Here is a 17,936-nt window from a genome sequence, read left to right on the forward strand (position 1 = left end):
GGGTGTGTGCATGATGAAGCAACTGTTCCTTTGGTGTTTTTTGAATGTATTTCATTTTCAAGCATTATTTAGGGCCTGGATGGCATTGGATTTAGTTGGGAAATGTGTTTTTCGGGGTGGGCTTTCTGTTATTGGGCCTGGCCTTGTGGCTGGTGGCCATTTAGATGCCTAGGCCTGCAAGCTGTCTGGCCTTGTCTGCCAACAGCCCTGCTTTCATCCAGTAGGATCAGAGCAGGTAGCCACAGCTTTATTAATCAAGTGTTTCTGTTTGGTCTGTTGAATTTAGACATCATTTAGGGCATGGATGGCATTGGATTGAGCTGGGTAAGTTTTTTTTGGGGGGTGGGCTTTCTGATGTTGTTGGGCCTGGCCATGTGGCTGGTGGCGATTTTGAAGCCTAGGCCTGCAAGCTTGTCTGGCCTTGTCTGCCAACAACAGGCCTGCTTTCATCCAGTAGGCTTAGAGGCTGAGCAGGTAGCCACAGCTGTATTAATCAAGTGCTTCTGTGTGGTCTGTTGAATTTAGACATCATTTAGGGCATGGATGGCATTGGATTGAGTTGGGGAAGTGTGTTTTTTTTGGGGTGGGCTTTCTGATGTTGTTGGGCCTGGCCATGTGGCTGGTGGCCATTTTGAAGCCTAGGCCTGCAAGCTTGTCTGGCCTTGTCTGACAACAACAGGCCTGCTTTCATCCAGTAGGCTCAAAGGCTCAGCAGGTAGCCACAGCTGTATTAATCAAGTGTTTCTGTGTGGTCTGTTGAATTGACACATCTTTTAGGGCATGGATGGCACTGGATTGAGTTGGGAAGTGTGTTTTTTTGGGGTGGGCTTTCTGATGTTGTTGGGCCTGGCCATGTGGCTGGTGGCCATTTTGAAGCCTAGGCCTGCAAGCTTGTTGTCTCTTGTCTGGCCTTGTTGTCTGCCAACAGGCCTGCTTTCATCCAGTAGGCTCAGAGCAGGTCGCCACAGATGTATTAATCAAGTGTTTCTGTGTGGTCTGTTGAATTTAGACATCATTTAGGGCATGGATGGCATTGGATTGAGTTGAGGAAGTGTGTTTTTTTGGGGTGGGCTTTCTGATTATGTTGGGCCTGGCTATTTGGCTGGTGGCCATTTTGAAGCCTAGGCCTGCAAGCTTATCTGGCCTTGTCTGCTAACAGCCCTGCTTTCATCCAGTAGGATCAGAGCAGGTAGCCACAGCTTTATTAATCAAGTGTTTCTGTTTGGTCTGTTGAATTTAGACATCATTTAGGGCATGGATGTCATTGGATTGAGTTGGGAAGTGTGTTTTTTGGGGTGGGCTTTCTGATGTTGTTGGGCCTGGCCATGTGGCTGGTGGCCATTTTGAAGCCTAGGCCTGCAAGCTTGTTGTCTCTTGTCTGACCTTGTTGTCTGCCAACAGGCCTGCTTTCATCCAGGAGGCTCAGAGCAGGTAGCCATCGCTGTTAATCAAGTGTTTCTGTGTGGTCTGTTGAATTTAGACATCATTTAGGGCATGGATGGCATTGGATTGAGTTGGGGAAGTGTGTTTTTTTGGGGTGGGCTTTCTGATGTTGTTGGGCCTGGCCATGTGGCTGGTGGCCATTTTGAAGCCTAGGCCTGCAAGCTTGTCTGGCCTTGTCTGCCAACAGGCCTGCTTTCATCCAGAAGGATCAGGGCAGGTAGCCACAGCTTTATTAATCAAGTGTTTCTGTTTGGTCTGTTGAATTTAGACATCATTTAGGGCATGGATGGCATTGGATTGAGTTGGGGAAGTGTGTTTTTTTGGGGTGTGCTGTCTGATGCTGTTGGGCCTGGCCATGTGGCTGGTGGCCATTTTGAAGCCTAGGCCTACAAGCTTGTCTAGCCTTGTCTGCCAACAGGCCTGCTTTCATCCAGTAGGATAAGGGCAGGTAGCCACAGCTTTATTAATCAAGTGTTTCTGTTTGGTCTTTTGAATTTAGACATCGTTTAGGGCATGGATGGCATTGGTTTGAGTTGGGAAGTGTGTTTTTTTGGGGTGGGCTTTCTGATGTTGTTGGGCCTGGCCATGTGGCTGGTGGCCATTTTGAAGCCTAGGCCTGCAAGCTTGTTGTCTCTTGTCTGGCCTTGTTGTCTGTCAACAGGCCTGCTTTCATCCAGTAGGCTCAGAGCAGGTAGCCACAGCTGCAGCAGCGTTGTCCGGGAACCAAGCTCGGAGCAGCACCTCAGCACCAGTGGTCCAACCCCACCAACCTAGGCCCAAGGCCTGGAGTGTCACAGAGGTAGCCAGTCTACTAACGAGCAGCGATGTGGAAATGTCATTATCGCAAAGTGGTACACAATCAACGCAGGCGGAAACTCAGCAGATAAGTGTGTAGCCGCAACAATAACAGCAGCAGCCGCAACAAGAACAGCAGCAGCCTCAACAAGAACAGCAGCAGCCGCAACAAGAACAGCAGCAGCCGCAACAACAGCCCACCATAGTAGTTGTTGCTCCTGACGTAGGGGCATTTCAGGAAATCGAGCTTCCTGCAGACAAAGTGGAGCAAACCACTGTTTCGGAAGATCTATTGTCTTCCAGACCACCAGCAAGAAAAAGGAGGCTTAGTCCATCATCTTCTTCTTCAAGCCCCGCTTCTGATGATCGTGATGCCACTTGGCAGCCACCACCTCAGTCTGAGGGTGATCCACGCCACAAGACAATGCTTCTGAAAAAGAAGGTCCCAGAAAAACTTAGAGTTATGGAGGTAGATGTAGAAGAGGGGGGTGATGTTGATGAAGACGAGCCAGTCATCACGCACATCACTCCCGCCCCAAAGAGATTGGAGACCAACATTCTCACCCTATCCAGAAAGGCTGCTACTGAGCGGAATGTAGCACAGATATCACCAACACAGGTTACACCACCACTACCTCCGGCTGCCATATATTCCAAGGCCCGGCAGGGACCTACATCCAGCTCAACCATCTCAGTAGGTAGTGGTAGTAAAAGTCACAGTGTAGCTGCACAGGCTCACATTACAAGCACACCCTCCAGTTCATCTGGTATTGAAAGTGGCACATCCAGCAGTGCCAGAAAGTTCTCCTCCCCAGTTTGGGACTTCTTTTCTGTTAGCACCAAGGGTGAGAACGTTGCTATATGCTCAATTTGTCGACAAGGTGTTCGGCGGGGTAAGCTTGGTACAAACTATGATACCGGAGGCCACGCAATTCATTTCAGAATACACCACACTATCGTGTGGGAGAATCACCTACTTCAGTTCAAAGAAAGAAGAAAAACTCAACCCATTGAAGTTGGTCAGGAAGAATCAGGGGGCGATATTATTGTGGTGGAAGGTGAAGAAGAGGGAGGCATTTCTGACCCTGTCCCCAGTAGTGTAGTGGTACCACCCACATCCTCCTCAGTAACATCTGAGTGGCACCGCAGTAAAAGCCATACTCAGAGTCAGGCTGAGACACCAAGGCGACCGAGTACCGCAATGAGACAAACTGCGTCATTGAGCCTAAGTGGGTTAATGAAAACAACAGCACCACAAAGGAAAGTAATCCAGCCTACCATTGAGAGCATGCTTAGGTTGGAGGGGCAGTTCCAACGCAACCACCCAACGGCACGGTTGTACAATGCGAAGCTGGCTAAAATGTTAGCGCTGGACCTTCTCCCTTTTTCATTTGTGGAAGGGGTGGGTTTCCTTGAATTTGTGTCAGCCATCTGCCCTAAATGGAAGATTCCCAACCGGTCCTATTTCGCAAGAATTGCTGTTCCGGCACTACATCATGATGTGCTGGATTGGTTGGACAAGCTTTGCAGCAGAGTGCTGTTCACAATATCCGCCTGACAACAGACATCTGGACCAGTTGCCAAGCTACAGATTACATGTGCATCACTGCACACTGGGTCTCTTTTGTGGGGGTTAGAGATAAGCTATCTGAACGAGGTGCTGTTGACACAGCTGCGATTTTTAAAGGTACTCAGAAACATGCAACTGTAGCCATGTTTGCTGTGGAGTAATCTCATATGGCTGTAAACATTTTTCAAGAGTTTCGCAGCAAGGTTTTCGAATGGCTGCGCCCAAGAGGGCTTAGTATTGGTTTTGTTGCCACAGACAATGGCAGTAATGTACTTAAGGCCATGGATCTTGGTTTCTATTTCAGGGTTCTGTGTTTGGCGCACTGCATAAACATTGTAGTTCAAGACTTTTTGAAATAAGAACCCATAATCAGCAACTTACTGGCCATCTGCCGAAGAATATGCACTCATTTCAGCCATTCTTTTAAAGCTTGGAAGCAGCTGAGGATCATTCAACGTGAATATAGGATGCCGGTCAAAGCACTCATCCAGGAGGTGGCAACACGTTGGAACTCAACGTATTACATGCTTGATCGCCTGTTTGAACAGTACAGGTCACTCAATGAATATGTCTGGAAAAGAGGGGATGCTACTGTTAAAGGCATGAACCTTCAGATGGAGCAATGGAGCCTAATTAAATGCCTGACTGAGATGCTTCGTCATTTTGAGGTCTTCACACGTGAAGTCAGCAAGGAGGACTGTACAATGGGCCAAGCTATCCCATTATTGCAAATGCTAGAGCATCAGCTGAAGAAGGTGTCTGAATCATACAAAGGTGTAGAGGACAAAAAGGAAGCCTTTGACTTGGTGGAGAGCTTAGCCCGTCGCTTAGCTGAAAATACAAGGAGAAAACTACAAAACTTGTATAGCTGAGGCAGCGAGTAAGTTGGAAAATGAACGGCTGCTGATTAAAAGCCCGCAAGATCAACCTACAAGAAGTACTGCAGCAGGGCATGCAGCATCAAGTGCAACTTCATCGGCTGAGGGCAGTGCGTTTGGATCACAACACTCACCAGCACTATCGACAACAGCAAAAATAACTGGATCATTAGGCCCAGTAGAATCGTTAGACGATTGGTATGTACAGTTAGGCATTATTAAGCACAGTGCTGATGCACAGAGAAAAGAGCCCGAATGCTTACCAGCAGCACCCCTGAACATTGAGCGGATGGTCCAGGCCTATCTGGACAACCCAACAGAGGTGTACATTGATCAAAACCCATTGCAGTATTGGTATAGGAAAAGGTCTGAATGGCCACTGCTCAGCAGGCTGGCTATAAGCTATCTGGCTTGCCCTGTCGCAAGTGTCTCTTCCGAACGTGTTTTCAGTGCTGCTGGTTCCATTGTAACAGTGAGAAGGACCAGTCTCTCGCCCAAAAACATGAAGAGGTTAACAATGATCAAAATGAATCAGCACTTCATACCACCGAATAAACCCAATACATGAAGCAATGGAGAAAGATGAGGACAGCGGCTCAGGTGATGGAAGTAGTGTGTCACATGATTACCTACTACTGGCTGAACCCCCAGAGTTTGAGGACGAGCTATACTTCCCTGACAATTAGGCTTGCACTTACTGTCTTCCTCCCTATTTTTCCCCTTTATTTGTGTGTCTGTCGTTCCGGTTACAAACTTGTGAATCACAACAAATCCATTACCACAGTCTTCTACTCTTCTTATTTAATATAGAAGTGTCTTCAATTTGACAGTGCAGTCCTCCGAATCCAGCTCCTCCACTCCATCATACTGAATCTCCCGCCTAAATCCATTGCCCTCATGAATGATGATTGATGATGGAAAATAGAAGAAAAAATAAAACTTTCCTAATCCCGCCAAAAGAAGTGGAGCATGAATCAGATGACTACTATAGATATCCTCCTTTCAGAGCCGAGAGAGACTGCCCTTTATGAAAATGAGATGGAACAGGTAATGATTGATGCCATGCATTGGACGCAGAGTCGCAGACTGAGTGATTTTGTTGTTGTTTGTTGTGCATGAAGTTATGTCATTGTGCACTAATCATCTTTCTACAGTACACACTAAACGTAACTCAAGGAGAATTTTCCCCTTCTTGCAAATAAGAAATTTGTACTTCTCCTGCAGCTTGATGCATTGCTTTTAGTTGAATACAGGAAGGGGACTCAATCTGCACACTGAGTATGATTGACAACAGCACCGTCCATGATGATGATGGCAAAAAAGACGGCCTGTTAACTTAAGATGAGAAGGAACAGGTAATGACAATTAATGGCATGCATTGGACACCTGACTCTGAGCGATTGGTGTTTGTGTTTTCGTTGTTTGTTTGTGCACGAAGTGAAGTCAAAGTGTACTAGTAGTCTTACTGTTCACACTAAAGAGTGATTCAAGTCAATAGTATTTCTACTCTTGTTGTGTAATAACAAAATGTTACTTCTACTGCAGGCTGATCTTCACAGTCAGTCAGTACAAGTATCGGAGATGATTGATGGAATAATAACAAGTCAGGAGGACATTTCATGAGTGGCATAAAAGCCTAAAGGTAAACACGTCAACAGCAACCACAGCAGACCCAAATGTCTGTGTAGAAGTGGAGTCGAGTGTAGCGGTGGGATGACTGCGGTGCATTGATTTACTAACTTAAATTGTAAAATGCTATGTTTGGAATGGATATGTGCTTTGCCTTTGTCCAACTCTTTAAAAAAAAAAAAAGTACTCTAAACGTAGGATGTGCTAAGCAACGTGCCGTCAGGCCTGTCACTGTGGGCCTGCTCTCTCCTGTTGTTGTTGAAGGTCAATGCTGGAAACAGACGAGAGTAGAGATGATGCATACATGCCGCCTCGGAAAGTGTTCTTGTTGCACTACACCATAACTTGTGCATTTGTTTCAACTTTGTTTCTCAATATCCCCTTTGTTTTTCCATCTACAATTACAGGCCGGGCCTTGCCCTATACTTGGGAAAACATTACAATGCACACTTACCTTAAAAATAAATCGAAATTTTTTTCCAGCCGGGCAGTGGCGAGTAGCGACACCCAAGATTGATGGACGAGAGGACCAAGAGGAATGCCGAGATGCCAATCCAGTCCACATTTTTTACCAGGATAACACAGTAACAGTATCAACTTTCATCTTCTTTTAAATAATTTGATTCTTTTTTTTGTCTACAATCTTTACAAGAGTGTGTTCTTGTTGTTGCTATTATCATCATTAGGTTTGCTCTCTGTTTACGATTCATCCCTACCAATATTTAAAATTTGTATATGCTATCTGTAAAAGTATTAAGGCCGGAACAACAGAACAAGAAGTGTATGTAATCCAGGTCTCCTACTCTCCATATCAAGCATCATCATGCATGCATTTCCTTTTTCTCCCTTAACATATGGATATGGTAGTCTTCAAAGATTGTCGTTTGTTTGTCCATGCGTACTGTTTTTCACTGTCAAACCTTTCCCCAAACCCCCTTCCCATCCATTCAACAAACCCTAACCCTCTTCCCCCGGGCTGTGTGACTTATTGTCGAGGTGTGACTAAATTAAATGTACACCAATACTTAATCACACGCTTGCTGGGGCGGATGTGGCAAAAGCAACAGTACTTCAATTTCAAGGCAGAGCGATGATCTTCTTCTGCTTGCCCACCCATGAGTAGTATATTTTAGAGGTGATTTTATTTAACAAAGGAACATATACCTCAGCATTAATTGCCGGCATTGATTGGATTTGTTGTCATTCCTCATGCACAGCACTAACTGTTACGCTGTAGGCCTAGTAAAGTAATTCGACACAACTATAGTTTGTAACTCTGTCTAGTAGACTATCCCAACCACCATTATGTTTTGTTGTAAAATATTTTAGCATATTATTGTTGCTCGGTAAGTTCTGTACTGTACTTCATTCTACTGCTCCTCGAACAGTCTCTCAAAGGCGACTGACTGTCTCATTTTCTTTTTTTGCAAATGCTGCTGCCCTGCCAGTGTCTACTACTACTACTATACTACCACCACCACCCCAATCATGGCATGTTAGAAAAAGGAAACCATCTTCACCATGCAGCCATTGCTGTGCCTAAGTTAAACATCAAGCAAAGGTAAGAGAAGTTTGGGGGAGGCAGAATTAATAATGGGCGTTTTCAATGAATTCAATTTCACACACCCCTTTGAGTCCAGATAAAGAATGCATAGACTAGAGGAGAGACTGAAAGTACTAGAAGGACAAGTCAATCAGTGAGGGGTGTCACATCTATCTGTTTGTGTCTTACACAGTCAGCCAATTATTTAAATCAAAACTGGCTTTGGGCGGGCCTGCACCAGCAAGGAAACAGAGTGATGTAAAACAGTAACCCCACCTACAAAACATTAACAACATTGCATGTAACATAGAAAAATAGATTTAATTGACTCTAACAAAAATAAACTAAAAACCCACAAAAGCTGACCCACCCCCCTCCCTAACCCCAACCAATGTCTGTAAGAAAGTCCAGAAAATAGGCTAAAAACCCAATGCCCAATTCCCATCCACCCAAACAATAATTAAAAAAAGGGGCAGAAGACAGGGACTAAGGTGTGGGGCGGGATTGCAGGAGGACACGCATCTGCTCCTCTAGACGGGCGATGCGGCGTCTGAGGTCACGGCAGTTGCAGTCACAGTGGGGGGGCACCAGAGATGGTATTGCGGTGGCGGCGGGCAGCCGCCAGACGGTGGCGCCATACCGCTGGAGGGCGGTGGCTGGGGCCCGGGGCACTGGAGGAGGCTTGAAGTGCTGCTGCAGTCTCCTCCTCCTCCTCTGCCAAGACCACCAGCCACATATATTCCTGCTGGATTGCCTCCAGCTTTCGGCGCCGTGCCTTGGCGGCCACCTCCTTCCGATTGACTTTGGAAGGAGTAACTGTGTATCAAAAAGAAAAAAACAAGACAATTCTAAAAGATACTCTTAGAAAAACAGTAAAACAAGTTAATTATACACATAGTGGCATGGTACCACTATAAAGCACAGTTCATAACATTTAAAATCTCGCCCGTCCTTCTTCCTATCACCCGTCTTTCACTTTTTAGTTGAACACCAGGTGATCTGATCTGACTTTTAGTCTTCTCCATAAAACTTTCAAGGCGGAGTTGAAATCAGATAGATGAGGCCATTGGTTACTCAATACTCCTGCCCCTTTGCCAATTAAAGGGTGTCTAGTTCACTCTTCAAACGTTCACAACATCTCTTACTTACTTAGGACATCAGATGGCGGGCAGACTTTGTCCGCCTGCCATCCTCATGCTAAAAAGGGCGGGGGTCCCGTGGGAACAATTAGGATGCGTCCGCCACAGTGGCAGGTGCATCCTTTTTTTTTACATTCTGGTGGGCGGTGCCGAAAGCAATGCTAAAAATACATGTTGTGCTTTTCCAAGCACAACGTGACAGGCCCCGCGCAGAGCCTGCCACATTGTGCTTTGAAAGGCAGGGGGGTACCATAGCATAGGTAGCCTCCATGGGGGCCCCCAAGCATACTCCGCATGCCTTTCCGTGGCGGCCGGCAATGTCGCCACATAAAGGCATTCCAAAATGCAGATTATGTGGCTGGCGGTGTTTTCAGACACCGCCACCATATTGAACCCTTTTCCGCACGGTCGACATGTGGGGGGTCTGACTCTTTTCTACAGGGATGGCCGGAGGTTTGCCCCTGGGGGTCGGCGGTGACTACCGCTGGCCCGGCGGGGGCAATCCGCCCTCCATCCTAATGGAGCCCTAAGTCTCAACAGTACAGTATACATACAGTACACCCTTGCAGTGAGTGTAGTGTCAACAATAGTAAAGGATTATGAATCTAACTTACCACTGCCCGCCACTGGTGCTGGCACGCCCCCTACCGCATCCTCTCCCTCCGCGTCGCCTTCGCTGGCCCCGGCAATGGTGGTCGTGGTCGGTAGTGCGCCTAGAAAACATAACACATTTATTAGGCGTCATATACACCTCCCCCTATTGGTCAGTAGCAAGATTGAAAAATGAGTTAATAGTATATAACATACATCACTAGTACAAATCAGGTAGTAGTAGAGTAGACACTAATAGTTATATATGGTCCCCCCTAGGGTTATTCTAGCCTTTGCTTAGTTAGCCCGAGCCATGCAACCATTTTACCTTTGAGTCTTTTATTTTTGCAAATGTGACGTTACCTTGCAGCTTGTTGTATAAGACACCTTTAAACCCACATGACCTGCCTCACACTGCTACTGTCTACGCGCTGCGTACAAGCGGTCAACAAAAACATTAACAAGCCACTTTTTTATGAAGTACTGGTGTATTGTTAGTCCATATTGCTTATCCATAAATGCTACACTTTTTGGCACGGCTGAGAAATGCTTGCAAGTTGCAATATACTAACGCGCACCATTTCATTTTTCGCATTACAGACGGAAGATTCCCTTCTATGAACCAGAGCTTTGCAGAGCTTATGATGCAACAACTACCAGTACTAGGTTCTTCTAAGGTGAGGGGTCCCTTCACTCAGAGATATTCATTTATAAATTTATATAAACTAAATTCCTAGGGGATGGCGGTGCTGCCTTCCACCACTGTTCAGTTATCATGATTTAATTCCCAACTGTAAGTAAGTGTAACAATGTTTATTGTTTTAATGTTATTGATTTTCCTGTTGGTGCTGCATTATATAATAGAACAATGTACAGAGCTTCTCAATTCAAAATAAACATTTTGAACTTACATAGACTTGGTGGTATTTGGTGTGGACTTACACGAGTGAGCAAATTAAAGGAAGGGTGTGCATGTGCATTGCTTCCACGACTGAGAGGTTGGGTGTGTTATGTTCTGGGTTGTCTACTTGTTGGGTATCTTGGGGGGAGGGTTCGGAGACCTAATAGTTATGACAAGACACTACTATAGTCGGGCAGGGGATTGTGGTGGGTTCTGAATATCTGATTGAGCTGTGTGAGGAAGGTCCAAACTACCATCACCAACATCCTATTTTCTTGTGCAAAGGTCTGTATGTGCAAAATCCCTACAACAGTAGTAGTATGTCCTATAGGCTATCATATCAAAATAGTAATAAATCTGGTTGGGCACTTGTTGGTGTGAATTGTCAAAGCCTCAAGATTAACAAAGACTCAATCTCAACAATACTAGAAGTAACAAAAGAGGATGACCCAAAGGACTGGACTCAATGGCTAGAGCTACTGGTGAATCTGAGTTTTATTTACAACCTTCAAATAAAGAGTGGCCAACTGGGCAAGCTTAGCTACTACAGTACAGACAGACTGATAGTAGTAGTAGTACAGAGAGTCATCATAGCAGAGGCAGGGATAACAAGATGTTTGAAACCGTACAGAGCAAAGGATAATTGTTGTTAAAAAATAGCATTGGGACACTGAAACAATAGTTCATGAAAAATATGGTGCAGAAAAAGTTATGGAATAAGAATTATTATTAAAAACAAGAAGACTTACTAGGGCCCGCAGAGGAGCCCTCGTTGGTGTCCTCCTGGTGGTGTTGTTCTCCCGCCGACTGCCCACTCCCTGTCTGCCTGCCCCTGGGTGCTGATGAACAGGAAAGATATAAGAAAGAGACAAACATTGATGGATGGTGTCAAACAAATAAAATATTTTTAAAGAACGGTCAAAAAACACTTATGTAAACAACAATTGCAATAACTAAATTGACCGATCTCATCTGGTCAACAAGTAGTATCGGGGGATTCGCGGATCGACTACTTAAGTTACTATTTATCAACAGTAATCCAGTCTTCCATTCTGATTCCAGAATACTAAGTTAGAACTAAGCCTAAGTACGACGTACCACCCGACCTAGCCCACCTATTCCAGGCGTGCCAATTGTACATTAAGTATGCATTTCCACTTCTTTTAGTCCTCAACAATGCATATGGTCAAATGGAGGACACATGACTACATTTTTTGTATACACCAGATTTTGGGTTGATTGATTGATGCTGATGTTCTGCTAGTGCTAAGCCAATTACCACCACTCATTGAACAAACTACAAAAGGTTCTAATAAATACTGACGTACTAGCAGCACGTGACGTAACTGAGGGGGCATCACGAATACCACTACAAAATTACAAACCCATACAAAGTACCTAAACCTAAGTATCAATCTGCGCCTGGGTGTGCCAGACCCCAGAGCAGCGCAACACTTCACTGCGCACCTTTCCCCACCACTGTCGACGCTCCCGGAGGCCGTACCCAGACCCAGGCCTGCCACCTGCTGCCAGGGTTGAGGGGAGGTGGCGCTGAACAAAGAAAATGAGTGCAGCCAACTCCACCTCCCCAAATAAGGCCCGTGCCTGCACCCCTTGTGGGCGCAGCCTTCCACAAGGAAGGCGGTCGTGGCTCTGGCTGTGGCGAGCCCTAACCTTTGACATGGTTCTGGGGATGAGAGACGGGGCGGGAAAGAAAAGGTAATACAATTAAAGAAGTAAGTAAAGGAAATAAATAGCAGGCAATAGAAAGAGTGAAAAAGTAGACAAAAACAAAAAATATAGAAGCAGGAATAGTTAGAGAAATAATAAATAAAAAAGATTTTAAAAAAAAGTGGCTTCAAACAAAGGATTGGAAAGATGCAGGGAGGATTGAAAATCAGGCCCCAGAACCATGCAATAGAGTGAAAAACAAGATGGCCGCGCCCATTGCGACCACGTGCGCAAGTTCACGCGATATTTTCTCCCCGAGCACGCAAAAAGCAACGCGAACAAGTAAAAGCGGTCGCAAACAGGAAATACATACCGCGAACAGGCGCGAGCATGGATTGCGCGACCCGCAACAGGAAGTAAGCATCGAGGGCGGGTGGGATAAGTGAAAACAAGATGGCCACGCCCGTGAGCAACCACATGGGTAAGTTGGCGATCCTCGATAATGCAAAAAATACCGCGAACAGGCGGGAAAAAAACTTCTGCGTCTTCGCGATATTTCCGGCGTGTTTGCGGAGATTTTCAACATTTTCGCGATAGTTTGCGAAAGTAAATTTCACAAATTCCGCCCACCCCTAAACATTACTGTCCCTTCGAGGATATGAATTGGATCACTTCACTTTTCTCACACGATGGCAACAATAGCCTCTTGGAACATTACGCATCTCAAGGAGCTGAAGAACTTCTGGACTGGAATCTCCAAGACTTGTAAGAAATTCACATTATTCTTGAATGGATTTTTTCCATCTTTTTTTACTTTTTCCTTTAAATTTTTTTATAATACACTTCAATCCTACTACTTTGATATAATAACTTTCTAAGTATACTCAGACATTTGAACTCTATCCTCATTTTTCCCCCTTACGTCTCCAGTCTAACCAGGACTCGGTGATTAGGCCTGGGCCAAAATTCCGTTCCGTTCGCGGAAATTGTGATATTTTGGCATTTTCGCAATCCGCGGAAAGCGCGAAAATGTCAAAATTTCCGCATTCCGCAGCTTAGCGATAATTTGTTTCTTGCTCGCGCTGTAAAAAAATACATTCTCGCGTTTGCGCGATCACCTTACCTGAAACCCCGCGTTCGCCGACAAGTTTTCCCGACCCGGTCGCGTTCTCCACGAGATGTTGGATGTTGGTAGCCATTTTGCGCTGTCTCGCGACAGTTCGCGGCCGCATTAACGTCATTTGTCACGCGATCACGTCATTTGTCGCGCGATCACGTCTTTCTTCTCGCGATCATGCACCGCGCGAGTATGAGAAGATTGAAATCTCGAACATGTCATTCTACATCGCGAGCCAGAGGATGAGGACGCGGGCACGTCTAATCGAACGCGAACAGGAGAAAGAGACCCCGAACACGTCATATCCAATGCGACAGGGACAAAGAAGAGAACGCGATCATGTCGTTTCCGACATGCCGGCGGAAGTAATGTGAAGCTTGAGAACTCAACAACGTAAAATTTTAAATTTGGAGAGGAATATCGGCTCTAGCAGCATGAAACCCTCTGCAAATGCTGATTTTGGATGAAAACAACTCCTTACATTGACATTTGGCTTTCCTTTTTTGTGCAAGGAGTCATTTTTTTAAAAGGTGGAGAGAGGGAGGAAGTGACACAGAATCTCCAACTTCCTGTTCCTGTCCAGCAGGCTCCTCCCAGTGCTTTGTCCATCTCCTGCTCATTCTGCCTTTGGATTTGGAGCTGGAAAGATCACTCTTTTTGTCTGCTGCATCATTGCAATTGGATTTGAGGATTTTTGGAATAGGATATTTTACAAGTAAGTGGTTGTTGTGTTTGTTTGATTGTGGGCATTGCAGTTGTTGTAACTACAATTTATTTTTGATAATTAATTATCATCATTCCTTTTTTTATTTTTTTTATTTTGTGGGTAGTAGTAGTAGGCCCGAGCTAGCCATGGGCATGGCCTCATGGGTGTGTGTGTTCATGATGAAGCAACTGTTCCTTTTGTTGTTTTTTGAATGTATTTAATTTTCAAGCACATTTAGGGCATGGATGGCATTGGATTGAGTTGGGGAAGTGTGTTTTTTGGGGTGGCCTTTGTGATGTTGTTGGGCCTGGCCATGTGGCTGGTGGCCATTTTGAAGCCTAGGCCTGCAAGCTTGCCTGGCCTTGTCTGCCAACAGGCCTGCTTTTTCATCCACTAGGACCAGAGCAGGTAGCCACAGCTTTATTAATCAAGTGTTTTCTGTGTGATCTGTTGAATTTAGACATCATTTAGGGCATGGATGGCATTGGATTGAGTTGGGGAAGTGTGTTTTTTGGGGTGGCCTTTGTGATGTTGTTGGGCCTGGCCATGTGGCTGGTGGCCATTTTGAAGCCTAGGCCTGCAAGCTTGCCTGGCCTTGTCTGCCAACAGGCCTGCTTTTTCATCCACTAGGATCAGAGCAGGTAGCCACAGCTTTATTAATCAAGTGTTTTCTGTGTGATCTGTTGAATTTAGACATCATTTAGGGCATGGATGGCATTGGATTGAGTTGGGGAAGTGTGTTTTTTGGGGTGGCCTTTGTGATGTTGTTGGGCCTGGCCATGTGGCTGGTGGCCATTTTGAAGCCTAGGCCTGCAAGCTTGCCTGGCCTTGTCTGCCAACAGGCCTGCTTTTTCATCCACTAGGATCAGAGCAGGTAGCCACAGCTTTATTAATCACGTGTTTTCTGTGTGATCTGTTGAATTTAGACATCATTTAGGGCATGGATGGCATTGGATTGAGTTGGAGAAGTGTCTTTTTTGGGGTGGCCTTTGTGATGTTGTTGGGCCTGGCCATGTGGCTGGTGGCCATTTTGAAGCCTAGGCCAGCAAGCTTGCCTGGCCTTGTCTGCCAACAGGCCTGCTTTTTCATCCACTAGGATCAGAGCAGGTAGCCACAGCTTTATTAATCATGTGTTTTCTGTGTGATCTGTTGAATTTAGACATCATTTAGGGCATGGATGGCATTGGATTGAGATGGGGAAGTGTGTTTTTTGGGGTGGCCTTTGTGATGTTGTTGGGCCTGGCAATGTGGCTGGTGGCCATTTTGAAGCCTAGGCCTGCAAGCTTGCCTGGCCTTGTCTGCCAACAGGCCTGCTTTTTCATCCACTGGGATCAGAGCAGGTAGCCACAGCTTTATTAACCAAGTGTTTTCTGTGTGATCTGTTGAATTTAGACATCATTTAGGGCATGGATGGCATTGGATTGAGTTGGGGAAGTGTGTTTTTTGGGGTGGCCTTTGTGATGTTGTTGGGCCTGGCCATGTGGCTGGTGGCCATTTTGAAGCCTAGGCCTGCAAGCTTGCCTGGCCTTGTCTGCCAACAGGCCTGCTTTTTCATCCACTAGGATCACAGCAGGTAGCCAAAGCTTTATTAATCAAGTGTTTTCTGTGTGATCTGTTGAATTTAGACATCATTTAGGGCATGGATGGCATTGGATTGAGTTGGGGAAGTGTGTTTTTTGGGGTGGCCTTTGTGATGTTGTTGGGCCTGGCCATGTGGCTGGCGGCCATTTTGAAGCCTAGGCCTGCAAGCTTGCCTGGCCTTGTCTGCCAACAGGCCTGCTTTTTCATCCACTAGGATCAGAGCAGGTAGCCACAGCTTTATTAATCAAGTGTTTTCTGAGTGATCTGTTGAATTTAGACATAATTTAGGGCATGGATGGTATTGGATTGAGTTGGGGAAGTGTGTTTTTTGGGGTGGCCTTTCTGATGTTGGTTGTCTTAAAGACATGCTTTTGTTGTATGTGTCTGGTGTGTTGGTGTGCAATGCATGCACCCTGCAGACCTTTTTGGGGACTGTGAATGTTCGTATTTCCATTTTGTTGCATTAAAAAGGCAGAGCAGTGTGCTTTAGCATGCATCCTTTACCTGGCTTTTATAGGCCTTTTGTCAGCTCCTGGTGTTTCCGAGGCCCCCGGCTTGTTTGTGATTTGTGAGTGTCCATGTGGGTGGTGGCCTTTTTTGGTGTTTTGACTGTGAGTTATTAGTGTCCTGCTTTTGCCATAGGCCTGCATGGTTTTCCTATTGGCTATTTGGCTAACTGCTTCCATCCATCCTCCCCCTTTGCCAGCAGCAGCTCCATGGATGCTGAGATGCTCAAATAATTTAATGGTCCACTCCACTTTCATTACATTTTTATTTTGGTGGTTATTATTAACTTTCCTATCCTTCCTGAGAGTGTAGTGTGTGGCTGTACACAGTAGTATAACATAGCTCTAGTTAAAAAAAAAGTCATAAATGACTAGACTATCTTTTGTTTGCACTAGTACAGTACTAAGTAACTGAACCACAACAACAAATGCAACATTTCACTCATGTTCTTCTTCTGTCTTATTTGCTTTTAGGTGCACAAAAGACAGAGTAGGAGGTGTCATCAGCATCACCCGGCTACCTGTTGTACTGCCAGCCAGCCAGAAGTCCTGCTGCGCATCACGTCCACGTGTGACCAGAACTTGTTGTGCATCTGCATCCTACCTGACATCTGAAGAAGATGGCCCCAAAGAAAGGTACCAGGTCCAGTACCAAGAAAGTTGCCGGTGAGAAGAAGGAACAGAAAAAGGAAGTGCCATTAACCACGACTGGTGGTGTGCCGGCCACTGTTTTTTTTGGCACCAAAGCGTTGTCCGGGAACCAAGCTGGGAGCAGCACAGCAGTCCAACCCCACCAACCTAGGCCCAAGGGCTTTAGTGTCGCAGAGGTAGCCAGTCTTCTAATGAGCAGCGATGTTGAAGAAATGTCATTACTGCAAAGTAGTACACAATCAAGTTCAACGCAGGCGCAAACTCAGCAGATCAGTGTGCAGCCACCGCAACAAGAATAGCAGCAGCCACCGCAACAAGAACAGAAGCAGCCGCCGCAACAAGAACAGAAGCAGCCGCCGCAACAAGAACAGAAGCAGCCGCCGCAACAAGAACAGCAGCAGCTGCCGCAACAGCCCACCATAGTAGTTGTTGCTCCTGACGTAGGGGCATTTCAGGATATCGAGCTTCCTGCAGACAAAGTGGAGCAAAGTCAAACCACTGTTTCAGAAGATCTATTGTCTTCCAGACCACCAGCAAGGAAAAGGAGGCTTAGTCCATCATCTTCTTCTTCAAGCCCCGCTTCTGATGATCGTGATGACACTTGGGTCCCACCAGCTCGGTCTGAGAGTGATATACGCCACAAGACAATGCTTCTGAAAAGGAAGGTCCCAGAAAAACTTAGAGTTATGGAGGTAGATGTAGAAGAGGGGGGTGATGATGTTGATGAAGACGAGCCAGTCATGACGCACATTACTCCCGCCCCAAAGGGATTAGAGACCGACATTCTCACCCTATCCAGAAAGGCTGCTACTGAGCGGGATGTAGCACGGATCTCACCAACACAGGTTACACCACCACTACCTCCAGCTGCCATATTTTCCAAGGCCCGGCAGGGACCTACATCCAGCTCAACCATCTCAGTAGGAAGTGGTAGTAAAAGTCACAGTGTAGGTGCACAGGGTCACATATTTTCAAGCACCCCCTCAAGTTCATCTGGTGTTGAAAGTGGCACAACCAGCAGTGCCAGAAAGTTCTCCTCCCCAGTTTGGGACTTCTTTTCTGTTAGCGCCAAGGAGGAGAACGTTGCTATATGCTCAATTTGTCGGCAAGGTGTTCGGCGTGGTAAGCTTGGTACAAACTATGGTACCGGAGGACAAGCAAGTCATCTCAGAATACCCCACACTATTGTGTGGGAGGATCACCTACTTAAGTTAA

The sequence above is a fragment of the Triturus cristatus genome, chromosome 6, assembly GCF_964204655.1.
Source record: "Triturus cristatus chromosome 6, aTriCri1.1, whole genome shotgun sequence".
NCBI lineage: Eukaryota > Metazoa > Chordata > Amphibia > Caudata > Salamandridae > Triturus > Triturus cristatus.